The sequence below is a fragment of the Gavialis gangeticus genome, unplaced genomic scaffold (assembly GCF_001723915.1).
Source record: "Gavialis gangeticus isolate Ggan-Ray unplaced genomic scaffold, GavGan_comp1, whole genome shotgun sequence".
NCBI classification, from domain to species: Eukaryota; Metazoa; Chordata; order Crocodylia; family Gavialidae; genus Gavialis; species Gavialis gangeticus.
This window is the reverse complement of record NW_017729006.1, coordinates 40,569,919-40,578,839: the sequence shown is the minus strand read 5'-3', so window position 1 is coordinate 40,578,839 and position 8,921 is coordinate 40,569,919.

Here is an 8,921-nt window from a genome sequence, read left to right as displayed (position 1 = left end):
GGGGAAGAGGGGGGAAGGACTGCTGCAGCTGGATCCACGTCCAGGTGAATAAAGGGAGCAGGGGGGCTCCGAGATTCAGTTCTTCTAAGGTTTACCCTTGGCACAGAATTTGCAGAAAAAACTATTTTTTCCTTTCTGTGGGTTGTGCACATTTGCACATTAACAGTAGCTGCACTAGCCAGTGTATGAAAGAGTAGAACTCCCACTCGCTGGTTTGAAGTACAGAGGAAAATACTGAGCTGATGGGCCTGCTTCTTCTCTCTCCTTCACAAAGACCTAATCCAGGTAGGTCTAATGCAGCTTGGTAGGGAACAGACTAACTCTCACTTTCTACTTTCCTATATGTCCACTGACTACTTAGTCACATAACCACCTGTTTAGGTTCGTCTGGGCTATACATAGACCAGAGAGATAATTCTGTGATCCCAGGACAAGGACAAAATTATGTAATTGTAAAACACTTCCAATAGTAGGCATAAATCTGTACTAAAGGTGCTGACCTGCATACATTTGGATTCAATTTCTGTTAAGAGAATCATTTCAGTGTTTGATGCACTTGTTAAAGTAGGTGGAGAAAATTATACAATAATGTGCAATCTGGCCAAAACTGGCTACTTTGCATGCACATTAATCTTTACAGCATACACAGAGATGTGCAGATGCATACTGAAGAGAGATCAAGTCTTGTATCTCCCTAATGCTGACACCAAGAGACCACAATGTCCTTCTGTACCAGTCAGATATATGGGCACTTAAGTGTATTACTTTGCTTTGTAGCAGATTGTAACATTGTTCTACTTTGCACATTTCTGTAGTAAAAGAAAATGTGAAATGGTAAAAAGTTAAATATATAGACAGCAAACTAAAATTCTATGCTATTTTCAAATTTGAGATTATTCAGCTTTATGACTATGGGCAACCTAGAAAAACAAAAATCAGAAATATAAAACTTAAAAGGCAGCTGAGAAGCATGAAGACATTTCCTGGTGATTTATTCATGAATGTCACCTGGTTTTTTGGCACAAAGTAAATTAAATTATGGGGGGCAACTGCTAATGTTAGTCTTCAAGTCCGTTGGGAGTTGGACAGCAGAGGGAGCAAATTACTCCAGGATAATTTGGGATATCCCAGGATAATTTGGATGATAGAGTCTCTAGCTGTAGTGAGACAAATTAGAAGTTCCAAGAGCTGCCAAGTCCCCAGGTCCATGGTTTAGCATGAGGAGGGGACCTGCTAGTTTCTTGCAGCACTCTTTAGTATGGTCCAGATATGACCATAGAATGTGCTACATTGTCTTCTGTGACTTCATTACCTCAGATTGCCAGAGTCCATGTGGATCCTTGATTGGAGGGTTAGCTCAAAAGTTTCACATCAAGGAAACTCAGAACCTGGCTTGAGCTAACTCTTGGGACTTCTAGAAACATAGAAAGGTAGGACTGGAAGGGACCTCCAGGTGTCATTGAGTCCAACCCCATGACTGAGGCATGATCTTCCCTATCCAAACCATCCCATAAAAAAAAAAAAAAAAACCCACTAATCTAAATGCTACATGAACCTACCTTCAACCCTGATGCAACCCAGACCTAACACTGTAATCTGCCACAAGTAAACAAGGGAAGTTTAAAAAGCACCCTGACCCATGTAGCAGAAGGTTGTGGGGGTGGGGGGTGAAGGGGACAACCAGTAAAGCCCAGAAGCCTGATAAATACTGTAATGGAACATAGGCATAGCTATGCCTAGATCACCCCTTACAGGTGGCTTTCCAACCTCTTCTTGAACACTTCGAGTGATGGAGAATCCACAACTTCCCTAGGCAGTTTAGTCTACTGCCTCACTATTTTAACAGTGAAGAAGTTTTTTTCCCAAATATCCAATCTAAACGCATTTTGCTGAAAACTTCAAGCCATTGGTCCACATCCGACTCTCTGAAGCAAGAGAGAAAAGGTGCTTTCCCTCTTCTTTATGGTAGTTCTTCAAATTTTTGAAGGCTGCTATCATGTCCCCTCTTAAGTGCCTTTTCCATGAGCTCAACATGCCCAACTCCTTCATCCTCTCCTCATATGATTTGCTTTCCAAACCCTTGATCATGTTTCTCACCCACCTATGGACCCTCTCTAACTTCTCCACATCCTTTTTAAAAACGTAGAGCCCAGAACTGCATACGGTACTCCAGATGAGACCTAACCAGTGTCAAGTAGAGAGGCACCATCACCTCCTGGGTCTTGCACCTAGTGCTTCTATTGCTGCATCCCAAAATTGCATTCACCTTCTGTGCAGTTGCATCACACTTCAGACTTGTATTGAATCTGTGATCTATCAAGACTTCAGAATCCTTCTCCATCATGCTGCCACCCCACCAGGTATCACCCATTTTATCTGTGCTTTTGATTATTCCTCCTAAGGTGCCAGCACCTTGCACCTGTACTCACTGAACTTCATCCTGTTAGCTCTAGCCCAATATTCCAATTTGTCAAGATCCTTCTGAATTGCACTCACATCCTCCAACATGTTTGCAATCCTTCCCAGTGTTGGTGTCATCTACAATCTTGCTCACAAAACTTTCTATGCCAGCATCCAAATCATTAATAAACACATTGAACAGCACGAGGCCCAGGACAGACTACTGTGAGACTCCACTAGAAACTTCTTGCCATTGTGGCATAGACCCATTAATGATTCAGTTTTGCTTCCAGTTATTGAGCCAGTTACCTATCCACCTTGTTTTATCTAGCCCACATTTCTCAAATTTGTTTATGAAAAGGTCATGCAGAGCCTTGTCAAAAGCTTTGCTGAAGCCAGGTATACTATATCCACAGCATTCTTTTCATCCACCCAAGTAGTTACTTTGTCAAAGAAGGAGATGAGTTTATTTGACATAATTTGTTTTTCATAAATTCATGCTGGCTGCTTGTGATCATCCTTTCTTCCTCCAGATGCTTGCAAATGCCCTTCCTTAGGAAATGCCCAGTAATTTCCTGGGTATCAAGGTGAAGCTAACCAAGCTGTAGTTCCTTAGGTCCTCCTTCTTGCCCCTTTTTTTAAAGAGGAGCATGATACTGGCCCTTTTTCAGTCCTCTGGTACCTGGCCTGTTTCCCATGAATTCATGAAGATCATTCCCAAGGGCTCCAAGATCTCCTCTGCCAGTTCCTCCAGGACCATGGGATGAAGTTTATTGAGCCCCACTGACTTGAATTAATTCAGACCCATCAAAATCTCTCTGACAATCTCTTATCTTCTCCCTCCATTTACCACCTTTCTTAGCCAGATATCCTTATTAGGTACCTGGCTATGGCTTAATGTTTTGTGAAGAGCCAAGCAAAGTAGCCATTGAGTAGATCTGCTTCTTTACATCTTCTGTTAGGAGTTCCCCCTAGGTTGTTAATAGCAGGCCTACAGCTTGGTCCTTCTTTTCTGGCCAACATAATTATAGAACCTCTTCTTGCTCTCCTTAACCTCCTTCACCAGATGCAACTCATTTTTCATCTTTGCCCTCCCATTTAGTCCCTGCAGGCTCTTGCCATTTCCTGATATACCTCCTTGGTGATCTGCCCATTTTTCAATTGACTGTATGATTTACCTTCCCATTTGAGGCATTTTAGTTTAGACCATAGTTTCCTGCCACAGCAATGGGAACCTAAAGACATAGATAGACCTTTTACCAATTTTTTCTTCACCATCTCCATTTTTGGTTCTCCGTAGGTTCTAGCTGTTTATCTAAGTAACTCACCACCACACATACTGCCTTTGAAAAGTCTATGCAACTACTACCCCTAATAGGCCTTACTTTATCACACGTTCTATGGATAATTTTCAGGTCCTATAAACAATCTTTGTACAATGTGCAAATCAAGTTTTTTAAATTTTCATTTGTATTTATTTTAAATGCAACCCCTTTCCTTCTCCATTTGTGTTGGGGCCCCATCTACATGTGCAGCCAAAGCTGCAACTGGATCACATGTGTAACCCACACAATTGTGCCTCCTGCTGTGCCACACGTGATTTTGGGATCATGAACCACATTCCATCACATCTTACTGCCGATACTGGCAGAGCCCAATTCTGGGGGCAGACCATGCACTCCCATGGCTGAGAGCCCCATCAGCTGACCCAGACTCCCAGCCATGGGGCCAACCCAGGGGTCCCCGTAGCAAAGAGACCACAGCTGACATGGTGGCCCAGCTGCAGCTGTGAGCTCCAGTTATCTGATGGGGCTGCCAACCACAGCAGTCAATGGGAGCATCTGGGAGTCCTGTCAGGTATAGGACTCCCAGCCACAGCAGCACATGGTGCACCCCCTGTGGCTAGCAGCCTTATCAGCCAACAGGGCTCCCAGCCACAGGGGCATAGGCTACATGTGACAATTATTGTACAATTAACCAAGTAATTGCATAATACCCATAACATGTAGAGGGAGCCTTAGATTACCTCCCCCAAGTTTGGAGATCTTGTTCTTCCTTATTACTTCTAAACTTTTAAAATATTTAAAACTTAGTTCTGTCCAAATTGGGCCCCAACACTAAAATGATGATATAGAAGTCCGTGCCCTGATCAGTTGACTTCATCTGGTTTATGTCTCTGCAGAATCAGGATCTTTAACACTTTTTGCTTATAAGTTACAGCTCTTCACTTTTGATGCATTTTCTTTAGCTAAAAATTCCTACTCATCTTCCTTTACAGGCAACCCCCACTTAGTGCTCTTAACGCTCAGCTTTTCAGGAACTAATTAAGCAAAATGAGCATTAAGCAAAGCCAGAACTATTTGATGACCAAAGATGGCAACCACAAGCATTATAGTGAAACTTGCTGAGCACTAAGGAAATCAGGTATCAATTTAAAATAAATATTCTAGTGAAATAGCACTGAGCAAAACAGTGTTAAGTGGGGGTTGCCAGTACTCTACTTCTCAGTTCTCCCTCTTCTCTTCCTTCTCATCCTTTTTATCTCTTGTAACTCAGTTCGTTACCATGTCTCACCAACATGTATGCCAAAGCATTTTCACTCTCATTTATCATCCCTTTTACCTCCATCCTAACAGTGTGTTTTCTTCTTTGTTTCCCCTTGTAGCATATGCAGCAAGACCCTTGGTTCAAGGAATTTGCTTATTCACACTCTAAGAGCCTTGTTACATTTCGCGTTCTGAGCTGCTCAAATATCAGTTGGCACTAATGCGAACTCGAGTTGTGAGCAATCATGCCTTAAAAAGCTAAAACCCTTCTCTGACTGTCCCCCACCTGCATTTGTGATTTGCCACTAGAGGGCTGGTGAACAGGGGCCTGAACAGGAGCTCCAGCTTTGAGTTGCCTCAGCAGGCTTCTATCCCTGCTCTTTGTGGCAGTGGGACAGAGATTAGTTGGCAGGAGCATAAAACTGTGAGGAAGAGAGCGAATGGGATGGGCATGAGTAACGAAGCAGGAGCTGGAAAGAAAAAAAAGGAGTGGGAAAAGGGAAGTAAAATGAAGCCAGTCAGCTACTGGAGGATAAAAAAAAAAAAAAAAAAGAGAGAAAAGGTTCGCTTTAAAACTGGAAAGGAAGTAAATTAAAGGAGGTCTTATGTTCTTATAAATTGGGATTTAGAATCAGGGTGTGGGGGGTGCTGGTCATGCTTCCTGGAGTGGCTGGAAGGTGGGACAGGTGAGGGAAGGTGCTTTTGTGGGAACTACTGTCCCTGCTTCAGGAAGGAAAACCCAGCTCATGGGGATCCAATCCAGCCCACTAGCTTGTTTCCCACCCCCCACTCCCACCACCTAGACCCCACTCCTGGACCCATCCATGCCATAACCTGGTGTAACAGGGGGTCTTCCTTGGGGTTGATCTGTTATTGGCCTGCCTATCTGTTTCTGGGCCAACCGCCCACCTCCTCTCCTGCCAAGACTTGATGTTTCTTAATTATGTTGTTAATTAGATGGGGGGGGGCTACCCATTTATTGCCCCAATGCCAGGGGGCAGTATCTGTGGCACCATTCCTCCCCTGCACCACAGCCCAAGCCTCACAGATGGCATCCACAGTTCTTCACATCACTGTCCCCACACTGGGCCCCAGAATCCTCCAGTCCAGACCCCAGCCAGATCCCTCCAATTAGGCAGCCTACTCTGCCCTCATTCTGGGCTACCTAGCTCCCTGAACTCTTCCCCCCCTCGGACATGGTCCCCCCAAGACCTTTGGCCATACAGGACATGACCTCACCTCCAAGCCCAGTTGGAAACCCCAGGCCCTCAGCTCCAGGCATCCCTCACAGTGGGCTCCTGGCCCTTTTGACCCTTCTGATCCTGGCCCCAGCATTGACCAGTCAAGGGTGTTTTGAGTCAGGCCTCTGAGCCTCTAGCCCACTCTCTACCCTGGGTCCACCTTCTTGACCCTACTAGAGGGTAACCCACCCAGTTGTGGAAGCTGGAGTTGTTAAGGTGCTCCAACCCACCTTTCACTGGGGTGGTAACTGGCCTGGCATTTCCTGGAGGCTCTCACACCATTGGGGGCCCCACCAGGCCACTCACTCCCAGCAGGGTGCAGTTTTAGGTCATGTCCAGGACCAGGAGCCTCCAACCATTCCCTTAAGCTCCTGCCCTTACCTCCAGGAAGTTGCCTGGCTGTAAGACTGAATGCAATGTTTCTGCCTGGCCTGACAGCAGTTAAATGCTCTGATTATATAGGCAGCCGGAGATCTAAAATGGCCACTTCAATCAAGCACTTCCTGGCTGCTTGGCTCAGCCTTTCAAGTGGCAGGCGCCAACAGTGCCCCGCCACACCTGGCTAGCAGCCATGTGCTCTGTAAACTGCATAGGATTATACTTACGGGGGAAAGGGAGAGAAAACTGCATCTTGGGATGTATGACTGCAATGTGGGCAGCTCATCCAAGGAGAGTGCCCACACATGAATGGAACATGAGCTGGGTAACAGGATCACAGATACACCTGTCCTGGAGTGCTGCAACTTTAAGCCATCTAAAGTGCATTTAAAATTAGTTTCAGATGCTAATGTTTGGACAATCCAGGGGTTAGGAGCTCTGTGAGCTGCCTAAAGTTAAGGTGCAATTATGTGCAAATAAAATGAATTAAGGTCCTAATGCATTCAGTTTCTACTGAAAACTGATGATCCCTACATTATAATAAATAGTATCCTGAATATCCTGATTTGCAACAAGTGGCAAGAATATAATTCCCTACAATATTCAGATCTGTACTGCACCACATGCCAAGATCAAAGTAACCGAGTTCTGGAAGCAGCTGTAATATTAGCCCTCATACTTGTATTTCCAAATACAACATTTATTATTGGATCCGATTATTTTTATCCAAATGTATTCATAAAAGTCAAGCAAATGGCACTCTGCAATACTTCTCATTAGAAAGGAAGTTATTTGACAAGCTACTCTTTTTTTAATACCTTGTTTTTTCTGACATTTAGAAATATCACACCTGGTGTTTTAGAGAATAAATAATCAGAAATGAACAGGCCACATTCAGATACCTTGACTTGCAATGAATGCCCCCTTACTTTACAAATAGCCTCACAGAACTACTTGATAAGCAATGATCTATAAAACCAAAGTAAAAGGCATCAGAATCAGACCAATTGAAGTTACTGTTCGGATTCTGCACAGCAAAACTAAGTCCAAACAGTCAAAAAGCCAGAGGCTGAAATCAATTCAATCTTTACAGGTTAGTCTAAACTACATAGACTGAACTGATAAAGCAATTGAACAGGCATTCACTTTGACTCCTGAAATGCAGCCCCATGCCTGCAGTGGCCCAGGCCAGAAACCAGGGAGTGCTAGAGCATGCCTCCCTGTTCAGCTAGAGCAGATAGCTTGGGCCAAGGCTAGCCTCCCCACCCTGAGAGATGGTTTACATGGGAGGCACAAAGCATCCTGGGGGACTTGACTTAAATCTAGATGGGATCTGGGACAGAAGTTCAATAAATTAATTTAACCTGAATCAGTTAGTTCTCCTTTCAGTTCAAAATGGCTGAAACTGGTTTAAGCACCAGCCTCAGGAGCACACGGGCATCTTGAAGGCTTCCAGTGTGCTGCTGATGCTGGGAGCACTGGCCATGTTTAATTTAAGGAGCAAAGGGAACCAGCCAGAGAGTTATTACATAAAGTGTGTGTAATAACTTCATGGCTTATTCCCTGCTTTATGGCTGGGTCACTACTACAGACGCAATTAACTAGTTAATCACATCTTAAATGTAACATCTGTCAGAGGCTGTAGACATCTAATTGTACGTTGTTAGAAAGAGCTCATCAACCAAAAATCTCAAATAGGGTTCCTGTTTCAAATTCATCTACAAATGTATGAACAAGCAACAAGACTGGGCATCTAGGTGCTGAAAGAAGTATCTTGCCAAATTTCCAAGCATGTTACCCAGATAGGGAATATTGAAAAAAAAACATAGCCAACTTGTCTGTCAAGCAATTGTTTCTTGAGCAAAGAACTCACATAAGTCTGGGTCCACAGAGTCTGTCACCTAAATCTATGATTATGTACCTTAGTGGGCAACCCAAATTTAAAAAAAAAAAACAAACAAAAACCTTAGGAGACTCTAGACTTTTGTCCAAAATATTGTGATATTATAGAAGCAGGTACCTTCTATATTTCAGGTCAAGTTCTCCCAAGAACTTAAAAATGTCCTCTGTATTGACTCAGCAACCAAGCACAGGCAGTTCAGATGAGTTAATCCTTTTTAGAAGATTCTGGTTTGGCGGGAATTTATCTTTTATATTGGACTGGGAAAAATGGCTTTGGCAGATTACAAATAAGGCTGTTCATGCATATAACAACTCTGTTTGCCAACACAGTTGTACTATATGTTTGAAGAAAGGGGATTCAATTCTATTTTTCATCAAAAGGTCACTCAAATTATAACTAAAATATATTAAAATGACTGGTGATTTGGGGGGTTTGTTTAGTTTTTTTTTTTTT